The sequence below is a fragment of the Rhipicephalus microplus genome, chromosome 6, assembly GCF_043290135.1.
Source record: "Rhipicephalus microplus isolate Deutch F79 chromosome 6, USDA_Rmic, whole genome shotgun sequence".
Lineage (NCBI taxonomy): Eukaryota > Metazoa > Arthropoda > Arachnida > Ixodida > Ixodidae > Rhipicephalus > Rhipicephalus microplus.
In genome coordinates, this window is record NC_134705.1 from 109,371,800 (window position 1) to 109,394,867 (window position 23,068).

The window sequence follows — 23,068 nt, forward strand, 5'->3', positions numbered from 1 at the left end:
TACATTACACAATGACAAAAGAATTCCGCTTTCTGATGAAGCTCCCGCAGTTGCCTTCATTGCAAATTTCGCCTCTGTTTTTTACAAAAGAAGATTGTTGTAATGCGCTATTTGTCTTATCATCAGCCGTTTTCTTTCTCGGCTCCCGTCAGTGCAGGAGGTATCACTAACCTCACCTCGAAGCTTGAAGTTTCTACTTCATCAAGTAATAATAACATTACCTCTTAAATAATAGGACCACCACTGGTATTTCCAGCCTCTTTCTGTGTCTCCTCTTTAACCAATCTCTCTCATCTGCTGAGTCGCTTAAGACTAAAAGATTGACAAAGTAGTTCCCATGTTTAAGTCAGGTGACAGGCACTCACCCCGTGATTATCTGCGTTTTTCTGAAACATGCATATTTTCCAAACTTTTTGAACATATAGTATAGCTTCTCATAAGTATGATCATCTTGCCCCGCCACGATGGTCTAGTGGCTAAGGTACTCGGCTGCTGACCCGCAGGTCGCGGGATCAATTCCCGGCTGTAGTGACTGCATTTCCGATGGACGCGGAAATGCTGTAGGCCCATGTGCTCAAATTCTGGTGCACGTTCAAAAACCCCGGGTGTTAAAAATTTTCGGAGCCCTCAACTGCGGTGCCTCTCATAATATTATAGTGGTTTTTGGATGTTAAACCTCACATATAAATCAAGTATGATCATCTTGAATCGAATAACATATTTTACCTCAATCAGCAAGGCTTCTGGAAAGTCCACTCGTATGACACTCTATTGTTTGATTCGCCACTGATCGCCACTTTATTATGAACGTTGACAATGAAACCAATTGCCTCTTTCTTAATTTCGCCAAAGCTTTCGAGATTGTCTCTCATTGTCTTTCAATCACTAAACTGTCTTCCCTGTGTATCGATTCATTAACACTATCTTGGCTACGCAACTTCCTGTCTTCCCATCAGGAATTCATGGAGGTTAACGACACTTCATCTAGTTTTCACAATGTCACATCTGGTGTTCCCCAAGGCAGTGCACTGGGCCCATTACTCTTTTTATTTATTAAATAGTCCGCTGACATTTCATCCTAGGTTTGGTTGTTTGTGGATAATTGCGTAATCTACCGCACTAGTGAATCTGTTGACGATCATTCCGCTCTTTAAAACTACCTTAATGTAACCTACAGGTGGTGCGAAGCTTGGCATATGTGCCTTAACACCTCCAAATGCAAGTTGATCTCGTTCACTAGAAAGCGTACTGACTCATTTTTCCTGTTTTTATGCTTTCTGTTAGCTAGTACGCTTACTGTTCACTAGAAAGCGTACTAATTTTTCTGCTTCAGCCACACCATCATACAAATATCTCGGGGTTCACCTTTGATGAGGTTAATCTTTGAATACCCACGTAACAGCTGTCTCTTCAGAAGTCTCCAAGTCTCTTGGCTATATAATAAGTACTAACAAAAAATACTAGACGCTATCGCTAAGCTGCTTGAAAAAGGTGACCACCGCCATGATGGGCTAATGGAAGCTCTTGCGTACCTAAAACAAGACAAGACGCGTTAGTGCAAACTATCGCTGAGTCCATGGTGTGGTTGTAGGTGGTGGAAGCTTTCGTTCAGTTTTGTGATGGTTCTGCAGTTTTCAGCGCTATGCCACGTCTAATCACTGAAACTCTCAAGGTGTAAGGCCGGGCACTCAGTGCCCGACTGGACGATCTTGAAGACAAGTCCAGATGGGCGAACTCATTGCTCTTTCGTATATCGCACAGCCCTAATGAGACGTGGGCTCTGTCTGAAGGCCATTTTCATGATCTACTGTCGGGACACCTTGACATGCACTGTTTTCACTCTGAATTCTCCCGAGCAGATATGTTTATTAGGTCACGCCGCTGAAAAGACTCCGCCAACATTCATCCCATTTGCGTCATCTAAGGTCAGAGATGCTATTCTGGCGCAGAAAAAAAGTTTCAAGGAACTGGTGATTCATCTAGGGAAAATGTTTTGCACAATCACGCGAAACTTAAGGAGGAAACTAACAGAATTGACTAAGGCAGTCAGGCAACTGTATTTGCTTCCCAATAACAAGCTGATTATGAACAAAACTACTTAGGTTTACTGCGCTCAAAGTGTCAGCATTTGCGAAATAAATTCACTTCAAGATACGGGCAAAGAACGCTCTGTATCTGCACGCGCTGAAACATCTAGCACTTGATGGCTATGCCCATCTTGTTGCTGCACAGGAAACGCTCTTTTTCGTTCTGTTCATATGTGTGCAGCGTCGTGAATAAACAATTGGAGCTGTCTTCAGCACTTGATTCTTGTTTGGATAATAATGTGGGTCTCACAGAGACTTGACTTTTTGCAAAAGTAAAACACCAAGAAATCTTGTACTGTGAAATGCGCTAAAAATTTTACCAATGCGACCGAGATTACGGGTCTGCTGGGGTGTTCTGCTGACCGCTGCTGATAATCTTGTTTTGTATATTATACCTGTTACGTCTTTACTCTAACTTGCTTGTATCCGAATGCTCATCGACTCTCGCAATATAATATTTTGTATTTAATTTCAGCCACCAACTGCATCATTATCGTTTCGCAATGACCAGCACCATGTTGTCATCAGCTGTTCGTCAGATACCCTATATGACCTTTGTTCGTTCTTGGGGCTTTTAACTTTCAAGACATATGTGGGAAAGAGACCATGTTGCATTGAAGTGCATTTTAGTTGGCATTAGTTATTTTAGTATTTTGTACGACTTTAACTTTACTTTGCTTGTTTTCTTTTCTACTTGCGCTACTCCCACTTCCGCTAGTGTAGACCTAGTACTGACCATTACACCTGACCTATTTTCTCCGCTCACTCATCTTCCGGAAATCAGCGACCATTGTATATTCTTCTTCACAATAGAAGCACGGGTTTTCATCAATTAAGCAACGAAAATATACCAAGACTACTTCTGAGGAAGTTTTATGGAATGATTAAAAAGTTAAAATGTTTCCCTGACCTGTTTTTTGCTTGTTTTCAAAAGGTTAGAATATAATAACAAGCTGCTATTTCTAATTGACCAATTAGTACCTAGGAGGCAAGTTTTATCGAATCCTTGTTCTCCGTGAGCCTATAACACATTGAAACGCATGTGCAATAAAAACAGCGGCTATTCAGACGCGCGGAACTAACAGCCAGTACATGCCATTGGCATTCCTAAACAAAAAGGCCAACGAACCATAACAGAGAATATTGTAACGCGCTTTTGAAAGCAAAAGAAATTCAGTTTTTGACTAAACTCTTTCTGCACTGCTGCTCTCTAATTCACGTAAGTTTGGAGCATCATTAGCAAAACTAAAACGCGACCTAATAAAATAATTGAGTCTGATGTGTCATTCGCTCATAGCGAGTTCTGCAACGTTATGAGTATAGTCTTTGCAGCGCACTTTCATAGCAGCTTCCCCAGTACGTTTCCGCATTTAGCAAGCTCCAATTTCATGCCAATGAATCCCAGTATCAATGATACAAATGGGTTCTAAAGACTAGTTGTGAACTTGAAAGGGTCATCACCAGGTGGTCAGATTGCATTTTGTCGAAAATGTTGAAGTGTACTTAAGTGTATTCTTCTTTGATATTGTCAAAAGTTTTTGAACAGTCAATACAAACACCCACACTCCCGTGTGACTCTGTGAAGGTGTTTCATGTGCATAAATTGGTGCTTCACATTTCAGCAATAACTACCATGCCATATCGTTAACATCTATATCTGTAAAAATCTTAGGGCATGTCGTATACTTGCACCTCATTGAATTTCTTGAATCTAATTCTTTTTTTAGCATTTATAAGCATGGCTTCCTTAACGCAGTTTTATGCTAAATGCAGTTGCTGTGTTTCACAAACGGCTTGTTTGATAACCCAGACGTTGAATTTGACACTGACTGCATATACTGAGATTTCGCTAAAGCATTCGACTACGTTTCACGCTAACTACTCATTTTCAAACTTACTCAGCTCAGCATCAACCCTAATGTACTTAGATTGAGTAATTACTCTCTAAACGTAGCCAGTACGTGACAGCTAATCATTCTGTTCACTTTATTCCGCAGTAACATCTGGCGTACCCAAAGGATGCGTTTTAGGTCCAATGTTTTTTTTTAATTTACATCTTTTTTGCGCTTTTTGCTCTGCTGTCAAACTCTTTGAAGATGACTTTGTCCTCTAACAAAAATAACCAGTCATTTATATCATCTTGACCCTCCATGCGATCTAGATAGTATATTCGCATGGTGTAACATATGGTTCACGACACCTAATATATCTAAATGCAAGAGCATGCAAGTTGCACGTCGCACTATAATCCACTGTCCATGTACTTATTCCCTCAATAACATTCCATTACCACCAGTTGAGAATTATAAATTCCTTGGTGTTCACATATTTTAAAATCTTTCCTGGAAAAAGCACGCAGAATATGTGATTAGCAACGTTAACCGTATGATTGGTTACCTGCGCCATAACGCTTCCTGTCGTCTATCGCGACTCAATTTAACACTGTATAATACATTGGCCATGTCATGTCAAATTTAGAGTACGGATGCGCCATATGAGACCAAACTCACGCCATTCTTAGTGAATTCCTCAAAGCCACTAAGAATCACGCAGCATGTTTAATCTTATCAAAATATTCACGTCAATGCAGTGCCACATCCGTGACGAGCACCCTAAACTTGCCTGATTTTTCATTGCGCTGCAAATTGTCTCGCCTTAGTATTTTCGCAAAACCTTTCATTATACCAGCAATTTGAAAGGTACCCTCATTATTCAACTGCGCCTCAAGTCACCTAGGCCCAATCGTCGCGTTTAGGTTGGCCTGCCATCCTGCCGTACCTGACTGTGTAATGATTCATTTGTGTCAAGGACAAGCGCTGCCTGCAACCACCTTTCTGCCTTCATCGCCGGTATAACGGGCCAAAAAGACCTCCAATTCGCGATATAGGATGCGCTGTAATTTTCCTTTCCTGCTTGTTTGTTTTTTTTCATTTAAATTGCACTTACGATTGTTTACACCCGTCCTTTCGATAGTGCCATTGTGCCTGGAAAGTACCCTAAATAAATTATTAAATAAATGAATAAATAAATAAATAGGTCTGCGCAGAAAGTTGCGTAACACTTCTATCGCTCGCGCATTGTCTTACCTCACTTATTATGTTCGCCCTCAAATAGAGCATGTGTACTCACATGGTCATGATATCTAGAATACCTTGCCCGCACGTTAGAAAGGATCCCGAATACTAAAGCATCACTTTAATAAAAATAAGAACTTGAATTTTTGTCACAGATTTAGTGCCGCACCATTGCTCTTTTATGTGTATTTCATAGGATAGGTGTATCTACCGTAACAAGTTCACATTCATGGCACACAATGTTTCTACACATTCAGTCACACACAAACGTTTAAGTTATCCTCATTACCTCGAGCAAAAGCACATAAAAACGGCCTTCCTATTCACATCTTATTCATCTCTAATAGTCGAACTGTCATGATAACCTGATTTTGTTGTGTTTTACTATTGTATAATATTGTTTCACCTGGCTATTTGTCACTTGTTTACTTTGCTTGTTCTCTTGCTAGTTCTCATTTTACGTTCTGCCTGTACTCACTTTTTGCAATGTATATTGTGATGTTTCCTTACTCAAACGCCCTTTAAAGTACCTGCTGTAGTGGGCAAGTACTACGAAAGACAGATTTGGTGGGAACAGAAGAAAGACGAAGAAGAAGAATAAAGAGATTGTGCTTTGGGCTGAGTCAGCGATCAGCTCTCGAATTTTACTAACCACACTACCACTTATTAATTAGCTGATACACTGCAATGATTCAACTTTCAGGAGAACTTCGTATAACGATTACACCTCAGATATTCAACAAATTCTCTTATTTCTCTCCCCTTTTTTTCGTTTTTTTACATTGCGCCAAAATAATTTCGCAGTCAAAACACAGTAATCATATTCCCCTAGTCTAGAAAACCTAAGGGTATTGACTTGCATTAACCACCGGCTTCTTGGCCAATTCCCCCTAGTGGGTGAGAGCCACAAAATAAAGGAACAAGCAAGCAAGCAAGCAAGACCCAACAAGTAGATAGCAAAGACACAACAAGTAGATAGGAAAGCCTGGCCCATTGGATGGTGAAATGAGAAGGCTGGACTCCTGGCTCAAGTTTTATGAACAAGCGTGTGAGGACAACTCGTGGCCCAAATCGAGCGAGCGCATCAGCAACATGCGTTCATTTCTTACCGGACTGACTCAAAAGTGGTACGAGCTTCACTACGCTGGACACGAGACCGACACATTGGACGAGCGGAAAAAAATTTCGTGGCAGCTTTCGACGAAAACACTGTTAAAAGGTGGGATTGAGCAATTTTTGCAAATATCAATGAGGAATGTCCCTCGAGTATTTTTATGGAAAAAGGTGGCTTCTTCCAATGGCGAACCCCGAACTTCCAGAGTCCGCCATAGTTCCTCTCAATATTCATGGCCTTCCTAAAGAACTCCAGAGACAGGCACAAGTTAAATCGCCAAAAACTGTCGCAGAACTTCTAGCTTCTTTCAGGAACCTCCTAATCAATTCGACTTTCCAAAACCCATGACGGCAAGATTGCCATCCCGACAGGGCACCTTGGAGGTCACGTGATCCTGACAATTGGCATTGTCGAAACCGAGTCGTCAATGTTATCTCGGACGCTAGTGGCGGCCAAAAATATGTGTCTGCTTCGACTCCAGATGCAGCTAAAAACAAAAAAATGAATACAAGAGGGTGCACAGTCCCACCTGACGCCAAAATTACGGCTCTTGACCTTCTCTATCCGACTAGAGGTAAATGGTGAAGATGTTGATGCTCTAGTACATAGTGGGGCACCTGTAACTCATAAATGAGGCACTTGTAAAGAGGAAAGAAATTGTTCAAGGAAGGCCGGTACAAGTACAAAGTTTTTAAGACACAAGACAAATTGATGATTAGTGAGTGAAAACAAGTGTCTCTTTTTAACGCCAGAATGCTGGCATTGACGCTGTCAAGGTAAAAGGGTGTGACTACAAATTTTCACTTTCTCGTCCTGATAGGAAGTTAAAACTTTTTTGGACTGATGAAGTAACTGTGGTACAGGAGACGTGCGCTTCCTTGAAAGTTGCGGACCACCTTGTTAAGTGTGAAAAAGACGTGCGTGGGAAATTCCTGGAACTTGCCCGTATTGGCAAATATCCACCGACAACAACAAAATTTACTGTTCCCTTTAAGCTGAGAGATTTTATGCCGATCAGAAAAAACCTTACAACATGTCCGGCGAAAAGAAAATTTGGTTGAAGACGGAAATCCAGAATAGGTTACATGCTGAAATAATACGATCGTCGGTGTCTACGTTCGCCTCGCCTATAACCTCGGCTCTGAAAGAAGACGGGTCTTTGCGACTGTACACTGATTACCGAATCCTAAATAGCCAAACAGACATACTTCTTTTTCTGACGCCCTGGGTTGATGACAATATTGAAGAAATCGGGGCTGCAAGATGTTTTCTCGTATAGACCTCTGCAAAAAGTTTTGGCAGATTCAGATTCCGACGGAAGAGAAATACAGAATGTACACTGCTTTTTTCACCCCATTTGGCGTGTACGAATATAATCGTTTACCTTTAGTTTGGAAAAAAAATCGCGGCATGGTTTAAAAAGATTATGAATTGTGTTCTCGAGCCACTCCTAGAATTATTCGGCAATGTATACGTATGCGATATCATAGTCTATTCCAAAGATAAAACATCACACACAGAATCCTTGACATCTGTTTTGATGGCATTAGGCAATGCCAAACTGAAACTGAACTTTAAGAAATGATTTTTTTCAACAGGAGATTGCATTTTCGGACGCATTTTTGACGCCGTTACAAAGAGTACGAAAGAAGAGTCCGTAAAATGTGTACAGTTGATGAAGAAGCTAGACACTGTACACGCCGTCAGAGTGCTTCTCGACCTCGCAGGACGTTTTAGATGGTACACAAAAGATTTTGCAGCACGAGCAAGGCTGCTGAACAACTTGCTTTGTAAATACAGAGATTTCATCTGGACAGAACAATGTGAGAGGGCGTGCTACCCGGCTTCACTGTTTCATTTGAACTCACAACGGATGCATTAAACTGCGGCGCAGGTACTGTGCTATACCGCCGAAGAGACACAAGTGCAAGCGAAAGAAGAAGACGCTATGTGATGTGTTATTACTCCTACACTTTCATGAAGCCGGAACAAAATTACAGCACCACTGAAAAAGAGGCATTGGCTGTTGTTCTGAAGATAAGGTATTTTTGATCGTACCAAGAGGGCACGAAAATCAAGCTGTTCACTGACAACGAGGCGCTTAGTATTTGCTAAATGGTGCTCAAGCGAAAGGCCGATTCGCTAGAGAGATAAGTGAAATCCAGCAGTTTGATTTTGAGGTGACACACAGAGGCAGAAAAGATTCTTCAGACACTGACGCCCTTTCTCGGCTTCCCATTGTCAATAACTGTACGGGGGATGAGAGAGTTAATTCAATTAAAATATTGTAAGGCACTTAGCTGATGTTTCAAGATGGAAATTTTCAGGTTCCGAATACTCTGAGAAAAAGAGTTTTTTAATTTTATCACGACTGTCCAGAGTCATGAGGGCTTGACGGTTTCTGGCGGACATACTACAAAATAAGGAGAAGATGTCCGTGGCGTGGCATGAAGAAATATATTAGCGATTATATTAGCTCTTGTCAGAAACGTCAACTATACAAAGCAAAATGTAAGCGAAAAACAGACAGCATAATAATTCCCCCTTACTCAAGTGTCCCTTTTGAAATCGGGCACGTTGATTTTGCTGAACTGAAGAAGAAAAACGAAGGAGTGAAGAAAATGCAATTCCTTTTAGTGCGCATTGATGTATGCTCGCGGATGCTAGCTGCCAAGCGAGGAAAAGAAACGGCCGCTGCTGTCATATCACTCTTGAGCAGAGACATGTTTAAAGGCGTGAAGTGTTGTGTGTCTGACAATGCATCCGCATTCAAGAGCCAGGCATTCGCAAAGTGGGCAAAGAAAGAAACATTACCCTGAATGTTACAGCTCCTTACCACCCATCAGCTAACGAATTAGCGGAGCGTGTCGTCGTAGATGTCAAATAAAATATATTGTCCCGGGGTCGTGACGTGGCCGAAGACAGGAGACTTCGTGTTGGGATTTAACTGTTTTTTGGGCGAACCTGTGCCCGGTAAACGGAAAGTTCAATTACAGCAGCTGTCTTGCACAGATAGCAGTCTTGGACTGATAGCAGCGAACGGAGCGTCGGCCTTCGATCAACAACTGACAAGCGGCGAAGCGCGTCGGCATTTATACTCTTGCCGTCGAATGTTCTAGCGTTATCGCTGGTGGTGGCGTAGGTTCCAGAATAATCTGTACCATGCGCACAGTGGGCGTGATCTTATCGAAATGATCTACTACAGTCCGGAACCTTCTCGAAAACTGCAGGCGCGGTTTGCGCTGAGAATCGTGTAGTGTTTTGGGACGATAACAAAACTTGGGAAATGGAACGTGGCATTGCCCCCCGTCGGAAAAACGCATCGTCTAAACTAAACTAAAGATGAAGGTACAACAATAATGCAAGAAAGTACAATGAATAAATTACAATAAAACAATAATACAAAAAAACACTGTTTCAGTTTCTTAACGCGCATGAAACGGCCTGAGGCGCGCGACATGGACGACTTCAGGTCGCGATCGGCGTCGTTGGCTCCCTCCTACACCGACGCCATGTCCCGGTGTCCCCCGCATCCGCTACTCTCCTGTCTTTACCGGCGCGGATGGCACCGACGTCGAGGACTGGCTTGCCATGTACGAACGTGTGAGCGTCCCCAATCATTGGGATGAGGCAGCTAAACTCGGTAACCTGTTCTTCTACCTTGCGGGTGTGGCCGGAATTTGGTACAATAACCACGCATCTGATTTCCCGACTTGGTCCGCTTTAAAGACCGCTGTCGTTGACGTGTTCGGCCGCCCTGCCGTTCGTAAACTGCAAGCCGAACAGCGTTTACGTGAACGAGCACAGCAGACTGGCGAGTCCTTCACAAGTTACATCGAGGACATCCTTGACTTGTGCAAGAAAGTCAACCTGAACATGTCAGAGGCTGAAAAAATCACGAATGTTCTAAAAGGCATCGCCGACGATGCCTTCACTATGCTCCTGGCCAAGAACCCTCATACTGTGGCAGAAATCATTACATTATGCCAAAGTTACGACGAGCTGCGGCGGCAGCGCTTGATGACCCGTCGATCGCCATCACGTGATGCTGGTCTCTCGGCTTTGTCAGCGGTTCCTGACCACACAACCTTGCTCGCCGAAATCAAGTCATTCGTGCGTGAGGAAGTTGCCCGCCAGGTCTCTTTACTGGCTTTTGCTCCGGCGCAACATCCTCAGCAGCCATCAAGTACATTTGTACCTCCGCTCCGCCGAGCCATTCAGCAGGAAATCGCGCAGGTCGTTCCAGAATACCACCAGCCACCTCCTGTATCTGCGCCACTGAGCTGTGCCCAAGTTGTAGCCAGGCCGCCCCCACCGATTTCTGTGGATTGCCCTGTAAGTTACACCGAAACCACCGCGAGGCCCCAGGCCTTCGGAGAAACTGTGTCGCCTATATACGCCGACGTCACCCACGTGCCCCGAGTGCCGCCCACCATGCACTCATATCAGAAGCCGGCTCGCCCAACGCGTTCTGCGACATGGATGGGACCCGCGAACAGATGGCACACTGCTGACAATCGCCCCATCTGCTTTGCTTGTGGTCGCGTCGGTCATGTAGCACGCTATTGCAATCGTGTGCAGCAACCGCAGGTCACCTCGAACTTTCCCAGCCAATCAAGCCGCTCTTATGACCAACCGCCACCTGTCACCGTCGTCCCGCCCCGCTCCGTCTACCCGCCGTTCACCATCTCCGCGACGTCGCTCACTGTCACTGTCGCCGATGCGGCCACGTCCACTCGAGGGCGACCAGGAAAACTAGTCGTCGCAGTCCACGAGGCCAGGGCTGCGACGCTGTCGAACTGCGGAAGCCCTCAGGAAAGCCCATCGAACGTGATAGACGTACTTGTGGATGGCGTTCGTGCATCTGCCCTTGTAGATACTGGAGCCGCCGTATCTGTCATGGACGCAAAACTTAGCCGATTACTGCGCAAAGTGACCTCGCCACTCTCCGGGCTCTCCCTCTGTACAGCCAGCGCCCAAAGCATTCACCCTACGGCGATGTGCACAGCCCGCCTTACGATTCAGGACGTGATGTATGCGGTCGAATTCATCATAATTCCTTCATGCTCTCACGACGTCATCCTAGGATGGGATTTTCTCTCCCGCCATGACGCCGTCATTCATTGCGCACCAGCAGAAATTTAACTCACCCGATTCTCTTCTTTGACGCCGGCCGACAGTCCATCTGCCGCAAGCAAGTTACTCGTCAGATATGACACCCAAGTACCTGCAAACTCGTCCACGACGGTGTCGGTCTACTGCGCAAGCCTTTCTGACACCGCTGCACTCCTCTCGCCATCTCATCGTGTTTTCATCAGAAAAGGCTTGCTGGTTCCTTTCGCGACCGTGCAACTCACTCACGGCACCACCACTATTTTTGTAGTGAACTCATCCCCGTACAGCGTTACGTTGGTGCGAGGGGAATGTCTCGGCAGTGTGGAACCCATCGAAGACAAACAAGTTATGGAACAAGTTATGGATCAACCCGATGACATGCACTGCTCAAGTTCCAGTACGCTTAGTGCTGTTTCGACATCGGCTTCATCATTCGATGATGTATTCAGTCTCTCCGTTCCCGACAACCTTACGCCAGGCCAGCGTTCCCAGCTTCTGGGCCTGTTGGAAGAATTCCGGTCTTCTTTTGATGTCGCCCAACCTTCTCTCGGCCGCACATCCACCATTACGCATCGCATCGACACAGGCACACAGCCACCACTGAGACAGCGTCCATATTGCGTATCTCCCACAGAACGCCGTGTAATCAACGAGCAAGTCGACGACATGCTTCGCCGCGATGTTATTCGCCCCTCTAGCAGCCCCTGGGCATCTCCTGTCGTTCTCGTCACGAAGAAGGACGGTTCTGTGCGGTTCTGTGTGGATTACCGACGCCTCAACAAGATCACTCGTAAGGACGTGTACCCACTACCGCGGGTAGATGACGCTATTGAAAGCCTGCAAGGAGCAGAATTTTTTTCATCCTTCGATTTGCGCTCAGGGTACTGGCAAGTACCTATGGCTGAGGACGCTCGCCCGAAGACCGCTTTTGTCACCCCCGACGGCTTGTACGAATTCAACGTCATGCCGTTTGGGCTGTGCAACGCGCCCGCCACCTTTGAGCACATGATGGATACTGTTCTGCGTGACCTGAAATGGCACACGTGCCTGTGCGACCTCGATGACGTCATCGTTTTCGCTCCGGACTTCTCGACGCATCTTCAGCGCCTACGGCATGTTTTAACGCGTCTGAGTGACGCCAGTCTGCAACTGAACCTAAAGAAGTGCAGATTTGCAGCTCGGCAGCTGCCAATACTCGGCTACGTCGTGTCCAAGGACGGAATTCTCCCTGATCCAGCTAAGCTTCGGGCCGTGTCCGAGTTCCCCAAGCCGACATCCGTCAAGGAACTGCGCAGTTTCGTAGGGCTGTGTTCCTACTTTCGGCGCTTCATTCGAAACTTCTCGACTATCATATCGCCGCTGACGAAGCTCCTTGGAAGTAACGGGCCTCTCCATTCGTGGTCATCACAGTGTGACGACGCTTTCACAACGCTCCGTCGTTTGTTGACGTCGCCTCCCATACTCCGCCACTACGACCCTACGGCCCCTACAGAGGTACACACGAATGCCAGTGGGGTCGGCCTTGGCGCTGTCCTTGCGCAGCGCAAACCAAGGTTCCCGGAATATGTCGTGGCGTATTCAAGCCGTACGCTTACTAAGGCCGAGACTAATTACAGCGTCACCGAGAAGGAATGTTTGGCAATTGTCTGGGCCCTTATGAAGTTCCGACCTTATTTGTATGGTCGCCCATTTGATGTCGTCACCGACCATCACGCACTATGCTGGTTGTCGTCATTGAAAGATCCCTCAGGCCGTCTCGCCCGGTGGGCACTTCGCCTGCAAGACTATGATATCCGCGTGCTGTACCGCAATGGAAGGCAACATGCTGACGCCGACGCCCTGTCACGCTCTCCCTTGCCTGACGAGAACGCCCACAACTCCGCGTCTCACCTTGCCATTTCTTCCATTAGCATTCATACCATTGCTACTGAACAGCGCAAGGATCAATGGATCGCCTCACTGATTGACTTGCTGGCTGATCCAGCTACTCCATCCACTCGCGCGTTGCGTCGTCAAGCCCACCATTTCGCCATTCGCGACGACCTCCTCCACAGGCGCAATTACAACGGTGACGGCCGCCAGTGGCTACTAGTCATACCTCGCAGTATGCGCTCTGACATATGCGAGTTCTTTCATTCCGATCCGCAATGTGCGCACTCCGGGGTATCGAAGACTTACCACCGCATTCGCCAACGGCACTTTTGGCGCGGCATGTAGCGCTACGTGCAGAAGGTCGTTCGCTCCTGCATAGATTGTCAGCGCCGAAAAGCTTCAACACACCTATCACCGGCAGGTCTGCAACCTCTACGTTGCCCTGCCAGGCCCTTTGGGCGCGTTGGCATCGATTTGTATGGGCCACTTCCACTGACGTCGGCTGGTAACCGCTGGGCCATTGTCGCTGTGGACCACTTCACGCGATACGCCGAAACGGCCGCTCTCCCTGCGGCTACAGCGAGCGATGTGGCCTCCTTTCTGCTCCAACGATTCATTTTGCGACACGGTCCACCGCAGGAACTGCTCAGTGACCGAGGCCGCGTCTTCCTGTCTGAAGTCGTTGAAGCCATTCTTAAAGAGTGCAACATTGTTCACCGCAAAACTGCTGCTTACCACCCGCAGACAAATGGCCTCACCGAACGCTTCAACCGTACGCTCGGCGAGATGCTCTCCAAGTACGTCGCCGCCGATCACACAAATTGGGATTCCATTCTACCCTTCGTCACTTACGCATATAATACCGCCCCTCAGAGCACTACTGGCTTTTCACCTTTCTTTTTATTATATGGAAGGCACCCATCGCACAACATCGACACGATACTTCCGTACAGGCCAGATCCGTCTGAGTGGGCGCCTATTTCTGCTACAGCCAAGCTTGATGAAGAGTGTCGAGAGCTTGCAAAGACCTTTACTGCGCATGATCAAGAGCGGCAAAAAAGCATTCGCGCTGACGCAAACACTTCTGCGCCCACGTTCCTCCCTGGAGCGCTCGTTTGGCTCTCGATCCCTACCACTGCAACTGGCCTATCTTCAAAACTATTGCCCAAATACGAAGGCCCCTACCGTGTCGTCAAACGAACTTCTCCTGTCAACTACTTGATTGAACCAATCGAACCATCTTCGGACATGCGCCGTCGAGGACGCGACATTGTTAACGTGGAGCGTCTCAAGGCCTACCATGACCCGCTCATTGTAACCACCTGTTAGGTCGCCAGGCGGCTCCCTTTTCGTACCCGCGGTAGTTGTGGCAAAGCCTTCGAACAGTGGGTCGTCCTCTCGAGTGCCTTCTAGTGGGCTGCCCTTTTCATAAGAAGAAGAGCAGCTCGTGCAGAGAGTCGGTCCCCGCATTGACTGTCGCTGTCGTAAATCATCAACGAGTGTCCGCCAATAAACGTCTTAACAATATATATATATATATATATATATATATATATATATATATATATATATATATATATATATATATATATATATATTTATTTATTTATTTATTTATTTATAAGGAAAAGGAGTGTATATCTAAGGACTCGTGTTTCCGTGTTTTGACACAATATTTATGAGGTGTAACAGACAATAATGCCAAAGAGTGTATAGGGGAAGTTATTAGAACCAATGTATTGTAAATAGGAAGAAAGAAAAGTGGCTGAAAAAATAACTTGCCGTGAGCAGGAATCGAACCTATGAGCTTCGAATAACGCGTTCGATGCAATAGCCACTGAGCTATCACGGCGGCGATCCGTCCAGCCACATTATTGGGTTTATATGTCAAGTTCAACGTGGGAGTGTCAGTCAGCGCCATCTGTAGCCGCAGCGGCAAGTGTAGAGCACCCTATTATGAGCCTGTGTGGCGTCATGTAGCACGTGAACTTATTACGAGCAGGCAGCTGACCAATAGTCCCTCGTATACAACCTAACAGCACCGAGTCTGCCAGTACGTCTGCCAAATCTGCCATTACATACGTCTGCCTCTCCACCAACCCCTGTTGCCGCGCCACTGACTTATGCGGCAGTCGCGGCAATGCCTCCACCTCGTCTACCATTGTATACGCCATTGTCTGTTAGATCTCATTATATATATATATATATATATATATATATATATATATATATATATTGTGGTGGGGAATTTGAAAGGCAATGACCAGTGGAACCATCTGTGAGTGCGAGGCGCGAGCGTGTGCACGAGCTGTAGGCGCTAGACTGCTGGAGTATTTCTATTCGTAACGGCTGTCTGCCTACTACCTGGCGTCGCTATAAACACCCCTACAAAGCGGTGGGAGTGTGCTGGGTACGCAAACCTGTAACTTCGAAGCTGCAGAAGCTGCCCACTGCATCAGCAATGCCTGATCAGACGACCGAGCAAGGCGCCACCCAGAAAAGCACGGCCCAATCTTAACTGGCCATCCTGCCTACCAACCTGCGCCAACGGGATCTCCCTTCTTCAGCGGCACCGAAGACCAAGATGTGGAAGGCTGCTTGCATCTGTTCGAAAAGGGGAGCGCCGCCAACAAGTGGGACAACCCCTAGATATCGGAGTATGTCACATTGTACCTCAAAGACGTCGCCAGCCTGTGCTTTACAAACTACCACGCTGAATTTACCACTCTGGCCGCTTTGAAGACCACCATTGCAGCTGTGTTTGATCACCCCGCAATGCGGAAGTATCGTTCTGAACAGTGCCTACGCAGACGTGCACAAAGGCGGGGCGAAAGCTTCACAAGCTATATTGAATATGTTATCGATTTATGCCGGCGATTTAACCCTGAGATGACCGAACAAAACAAGATCAGGCATATCTTCAAAGGCATAGATGACGATTCCTTTCAAATGTTGCTGGTGTAGGGCCCAAGTACCATATCCAAACTTGTGACCTTGTGCCAGAGCTTGGAAGATATTCACAAACAACGTGCGTCAGTTTGGACGTCGACGACAGCAGACGACTCTCTCGCTGCTTTGGCCTTCGGTGGTGACAGCACCCTGCTGGAGCAAATAAAAGAATATGTAGGTGAAGAGGTCGCACGACAGCTTTCGTGTCTCTCATATCTGCCGACCACCAAAGCGCCAACGAACCACCTAACGACGACTATCAGAAAGGCTATTCAGGAGCAGGTCTTCGAGGTGTTGCCATTACATACGTCTGCCTCTCCACCAACCCCTGACTTATGTGGCAGTCGCCGCAGTGCCTCCACCTCATCTACCATTGTATACGCCACAACTTGTGCGACTGTTCACCGCACTGTTTCCAGCTACACAGCAGCACATCGGAAATCTTTGGCACACGGCTGACAACCAGCCCATTGGTTACTTTTGCGGCATTACAGGCCACGTTGCACGTCTATGTCGTCGGCGCTTCGCAGTTAACGCACCAAGATACCCTGACTACTCATTTCGGCCTCCATACCACGTGCCTCACGTGCCACCTGAAGTTCACGAACGCGACGTGCAAGCTAGTTCCGGAACCCGAACCTCCACTTGTCGACGTTCCACTTTCCGCTCGCCTTCCCCTTCAACAAGTCGTCGTTCTGTATCGCGAATTGTCGACGACCCGCCTCCATTGAGACGGAAAACTAACTGCCGCACGTCCGGAGGCACGAGCTGCGTCATCGTCTAATCGTTCAAGTCCTCGCCTGTCTCCCGCCATTCTTATCATTGTGATCGTCGAAGGTGTACGAACACTTGCACTAATCGATACCGGTGCCGCCATATCTTTGATTAGTCAAGTACTCTGCCATTCTCTTCGTAAAGTGACCATGCTTTCTCCCGCTGTTTAACTTAGCACTGCAAGCGCCTAACAAATTGAGCCCGTCACGGCATGTACAGCAAAGGCGGTAATTCAAGACGTGCTGTACACCATTGAATTTCACGTGTCGGCCTCGTGTTCCCACGATGTAATCCTAGGATGGGATTTCTTATCACGTCATCACGCCTTCGTGGACTGCACTCGGGACAAAGTGAACCAGTTACCGTTTCGTGGTGCGCCTTCTGTTGATGAGGCCGTATGTAGTGTGGCTAACCTTGTCGTCACGGCGGACATTGATTGACCTTCCTCCTTTCAGCGTCCAGTTTGCTCCTGCCTACTGTGCTTCACTTTCTGGCGCTACCGTCTCATTCACGCCATCTGACATCTTCCGTAGCCGCCACCATACATCGCTGCCATCTCCGTTCTTGCTCTTTGTCAAGACACTACCGGAGTATTTATTGCCAATCCCAACTCGTGCCCCCTCATTTTGCGCTGCAACGAGACGCTCGGCCACATTCAGCCTATCGATGAAGGTACCTTCGTGCCTGTCAATTTCTTTGACACCAAGCCGAATATGTAGCTGAACGCGTTGGTTCCTCACCTTGCCTCAGACAGCGTGTCTTCCGATGCATTTCACCATTCTATTAACAGCCATCTCACCCTGGCTCAACGAGAGCGGCTTGTTGCCCTGTTGCACGAGTTTAGTCGTTCGTTTGATTTTCCCCAAGCGGTGCTAGGAAAAACGAACGCCATTGTTTAAACAATTGACACACGAAAGAGCAGTCCTTTGCGCCAGCGCCCCTATGGTGTGTCGCCGGCGGAGCGTCGCGTAATTGCAGAGCAAATAGACGACATGCTACAGCGTGGAGTCATCAAGCTTTACTGTAGTTCATGGTCTATACCAGTTGCACTTGTCAGAAAAAAAAAGATGGTTCGATCCGGTTCTGCGTAGACTACAGGCGCCTAAACAACATTACCAGGAAAGATGTTTACCCTCTTTCCCGCATAGACGACGCTTTCGATTGCCTCCAAGGTGCAGAATTCTTTTCCTCGCTTGAACTTCGCTCAGGTTATTGGCAGGTTCCAATGTCTGAGTTTGATCATCTGAAAACAGCGTTCGTCACACCGGCTGCCCTCTATTAATTTACCCTAATGCAAATCAAACTCTGCAATCCACCCACCACATTCGAGCGAATGATGGACAGCATTTTACGTGGTCTCAAATAAAATATATTGTCACGGGGTTGTGACGTGGCCGAAGACAGGAGACTTCGTGTTGAGATTTAACTGTTTATTTTGGCGAACCTGTGCCCGGTAAACGGAAAGTCCAATTACAGCAGCAGTCTTGCACAGATAGCAGTCTTGGACTGATAGCGGCGAACGAACCGTCGGCCTTCGATCAACAACGGACAAGCGGCGAAGCGCATCGGCATTTATACTCGTGCCGTCGAATGTTCTAGCGTTTTCGCTGGTGGTGGCGTAGGTTCCAGAATAATCTGTACCGTTCGCAGAGTGGGCGTGATGTCATCGAAATGATCTACTACAGTCCGGAAGCTTCTCGATAACTGCAGGCGCGGTTTGCGCTGAGAATCGTGTAGTGTTTTTGGACGATAACAAAACTTGGGAAATGGAAGGTGGCATTGCCCCCCGTCGGAAAACGGCATCGTCCTGATGCTTTAACTAAAGATGAAGGTAGAACAATAATGCAAGAAAGTACAATGAATAAATTACAATACAACAATAATACAAAAAACACTGTTTCAGTTTCTTAACGCGCATGAAACGGCCTGAGGCGCGCGACATGGACGACTTCAGGTCGCGATCGGCGTCGTTGAGAGTTCGTGATGCCGTCGGGGACAACCTCGGAATCAAGTGGGCCGAGACATCGAACAACCTATACGGTCCGAAGTGCCGTCTCAGAAGCTTTTCACTTAGTCCACGTCGGCGTATCGACGTCCACACCCAAACACGTTCACCGGGCTGGTAATCCACGAAGCGTCGTCGAAGGTTGTAACGGTGGCTGTCGGTCGTCTGTTGATTCTTGATACGGAGATGCGCAAGTTGTCGGGCTTCTTCGGCGCCTTGAAGCTGTACTTCAAGCCATCAAGGCTTCCGGACTCACACTGAAGCCAGAAAAGTGCAGATTTGCGTATGAGGAGCACTTGTTTCTGGGGCACGTTATCACCAAGTCTGGAGTTCGTCCCGATCCACGGAAAACAGCCGCCATCGCCGACTTCCCGCCGCCCACTGACAAGAAAGCCGTACGCCGATTTCTGGGCCTGTGCGCCTATTATAGGCGGTTCGTGAAAAACTTCGCCCGCATCGCCGATCCTCTCACTAACTTTACCAAGGCCGACGTGGAGTTCAAGTGGGAAACGCCACAGGAACACGCTTTCCAGGAGCTTAAACATCGTCTCCAGACGCCTCCGTTACTTGCCCATTTCGACAAATTTGCCAAGACAGAAATAGATACTGACGCAAGCAGCGTAGGTCTTGGCGCCGCTCTTGTGCAGAGGGCTGACGGACTTGAAAGGGTTATTAGTTACGCCAGCCGATCGCTATCCAAAGCAGAAGCAAATTATTCCACAACAGAAAAGGAGTGCCTCGCCATCATCTGGGCTACGTCGAAATTTCGCTCCTACCTCTACATCAGGCCCTTCAAAGTTGTGAGCGAACACCACGCCTTGTGTTGGCTAGCCACCTTGAAGCACCCTTCAGGTCGCCTCGCACGATGGAGCCTGAGACTTCAAGAATATGACATTACTGTCATTTACAAGTCCGGCAAAAAATACTCCGACGCGGACTGTCTCTCTCGTGCGCCTGTCGACAAACCGCTACCCGACGACCCGGATGACGACTACTTCTTGGGAACAATAACTACCGACGACTTCGCTGAACGACAGCGGGCCGACCCGGAACTTAAGGCCCTAATAGAATACCTCGAAGGCAGGATCGCCGAAGTGCCGAAGGTATTCAAGCACGCACTTGCGTCGTTCTTTCTACGAAACGGTCTTCTACAAAAGAAAAACTTTTCACCGCTTCGAGCTAAGTACCTCCTTGTGGTGCCTTCAGCTCTGCGACCAGAACTCCTGCAGGCCCTGCACGACGATCCGATGGCAGGGCACCTCGGTGTTTCTCGCACGCTCGCGAGGATGCAATAAAGGTACTACTGGCCACGTCTTACCACCGACGTCAATCGTTATGTGAGAACATGCCGGAACTGTCAGCGACGCAAGACACCGCCGACAAGGCCAGCGGGACTTCTGCAGCCAATTGATCCACCTTGCCGACCTTTCCAGCAGATTGGTATGGACCTACTGGGGCCGTTCCCGACGTCGGCTTTCGGAAACAAGTGGATCGTGGTAGCTACCGACTACCTCACCCGCTACGCCGAGACAAAAGCCTTGCCAAAAGGCAGTGTATCCGAGGTAGCTAAGTTATTCGTCGAAAATATCGTCCTACGTCACGGCGTCCCGGAGGTCCTTATCACCGACAGAGGAACGGCATTCACTGCCGACTTAACTCAAGCGATCTTGTCATACAGCAAAACAAACGACCGCCGGACGACAGCGTACCACCCACAGACCAACGGCCTCACCGAGCGGCGTAACAAGACGATCGCCGACATGCTGTCAATGTACGTCGATGTCGAACACAAGACGTGGGACGCCATTCTTCCGTATGTGACCTTCGCATACAACACGGCGGTGCAGGAGACGACGCAGATATCTCCATACAAATTGGTCTACGGAAGGAGCCCGGCAACGACGCTCGATGCCATGTTACCCAGCACCTCCACCAGATGTCACGGGGTCGTGACGTGGCCAAAGACAGGATACTTCGTGTTGGGATTTAACTGTTTATTTGGGCGAACCTGTGCCCGGTAAACGGAAAGTCCAATTACAGCAGCAGTCTCGCACAGATAGCTGTCTCGGACTGATAGCGGCGAACGGAGCGTCGGCCTTCGATCAACAACTGACAAGCGGCGAAGCGCGTCGGCATTTATACTCTTGCCGTGGAATGTTCTAGCGTTATCGCTGACGGTGGCGTAGGTTCCAGAACAATCTGTACCGTTCGCATAGTGGGCGTGATCTTATCGAAATGATCTACTGCGGTCCGGAACTTTCTCGAAAACTGCAGGCGCGGTTTGCGCTGAGAATCATGTGGTGTTTTTGGACGATAACAAAACTTGGGAAATGGAACGTGGCATTGCCCCCCGTCAGAAAAAGGCATCGTCCTGGTGCTTTAACTAAAGATGAAGGTACAACAATAATGCAAGAAAGTACAATGATTAAATTACAATACAACAATAATAGAAAAAAAACACTGTTTCAGTTTCTTAGCGCGCATGAAACGGCCTGAGACGCGCGACATGGACGACTTCAGGTCGCGATCGACGTCGCTGAGAGTTCGTGATGCCATCGGGGACAACCTTGTAATCAAGTGGGCCGAGACGTCGAACCACCCTGTACGGTCCGAAGTACTGTCTCAGAAGCTTTTCACTTAATCCACGTCGGCGTATCGGCGTCCCCACCCAAACACGTTCACCGGGCTGGTATTCCACGAAGCTTCGTCGAAGATTGTAACGGCGGCTGTCGGTCGTCTGTTGATTCTTAATACGGAGACGTGCGAGTTGTCGGGCTTCTTCGGCACGTCGAAGCTTCTCACTCACATCGAGGTTTTCTTTGTCGGTGACGTTGGGTAACATGGCATCGAGCGTCGTTGCCGGGCTCCTTCCGTAGACCAATTTGTATAAAGATATCTGCGTCGTTTCCTCCACTGCCGTGTTGTATGCGAAGGTCACGTACGGAAGAATGGAGTCCCACGTCTTTTGTTCGACATCGACGTACATTGACAGCATGTCGACAATCGTCTTGTTAAGCCGCTCGGTGAGGCCGCTGGTCTGTGGGTGGTACGCTGTCATCCGGCGGTGGTTTGTCTGGCTGTATGCCAAGATCGCTTGAGTTAAGTCGGCAGCAAATGCCGTTCCTCTGTCGGTTATAAGGACCACCGGGGCGCCGTGACGTAGGACGATATTTTCAACGAATAACTTAGCTACCTCGGATGCAATGCCTTTTGGCAGGGTTTTTGTCTCGGTGTAGCGGGTGAGGTAGTCAGTAGGTACCACGATCCACTTGTTTCCGAAAGGCGACGTCGAGAACGGCCCAAGTAGGTCCATACCAATCTGCTGGAAAGGTCGGCAAGGTGGTTCAATTGGCTGCAGAAGTCCCACTGGCCTTGTCGGCGGTGTCTTGCGTCGCTGACAGTCCCGGCATGTCCTCACATAACGAGTGACGTCGGTGGCAAGACGTGGCCAGTAGTACCTTTCTTGTATCCTCGCGAGCGTGCGAGAAACACCGAGGTGCCCTGGCGTCGAATCGTCGTGCAGGGCTTGCAGGTGTTCTGGTCGCTGAACTGAAGGCACCACAAGGAGGTACTTAGCTCGAAGCGGTGAAAAGTTTTTCTTTTGTAGAAGACCGTTTCGTAGAAAGAACGACTCAAGTGCGCGCTTGAATACCTTCGGGACTTCGGCGATCCTGCCTTCGAGGTATTCTATTAGGGCCTTAAGTTCCGGGTCGGCCCGCTGTCGTTCAGCGAAGTCGTCGGTAGTTATCGTTCCCAAGAAGTAGTCGTCATCCGGGTCGTCGGGTAGCGGTTTGTCGACAGGCGCACGAGAGAGACATTCGGCGTCGGAGTGTTTTTTGCCGGACTTGTAAATGACAGTAATGTCATATTCTTGAAGTCTCAGGCTCCATCATGCGAGGCGACCTGAAGGGTCCTTCAAGGTGGCTAGCCAACACAAGGCGTGGTGTTCGCTCACAACTTTGAATGGCCTGCCGTAGAGGTAGGGGTGAAATTTCGACGTAGCCCAGATGATGGCGAGGCACTCCTTTTCTGTTGTGGAATAATTTGCTTCTGCTTTGGATAGCGATCGGCTGGCGTT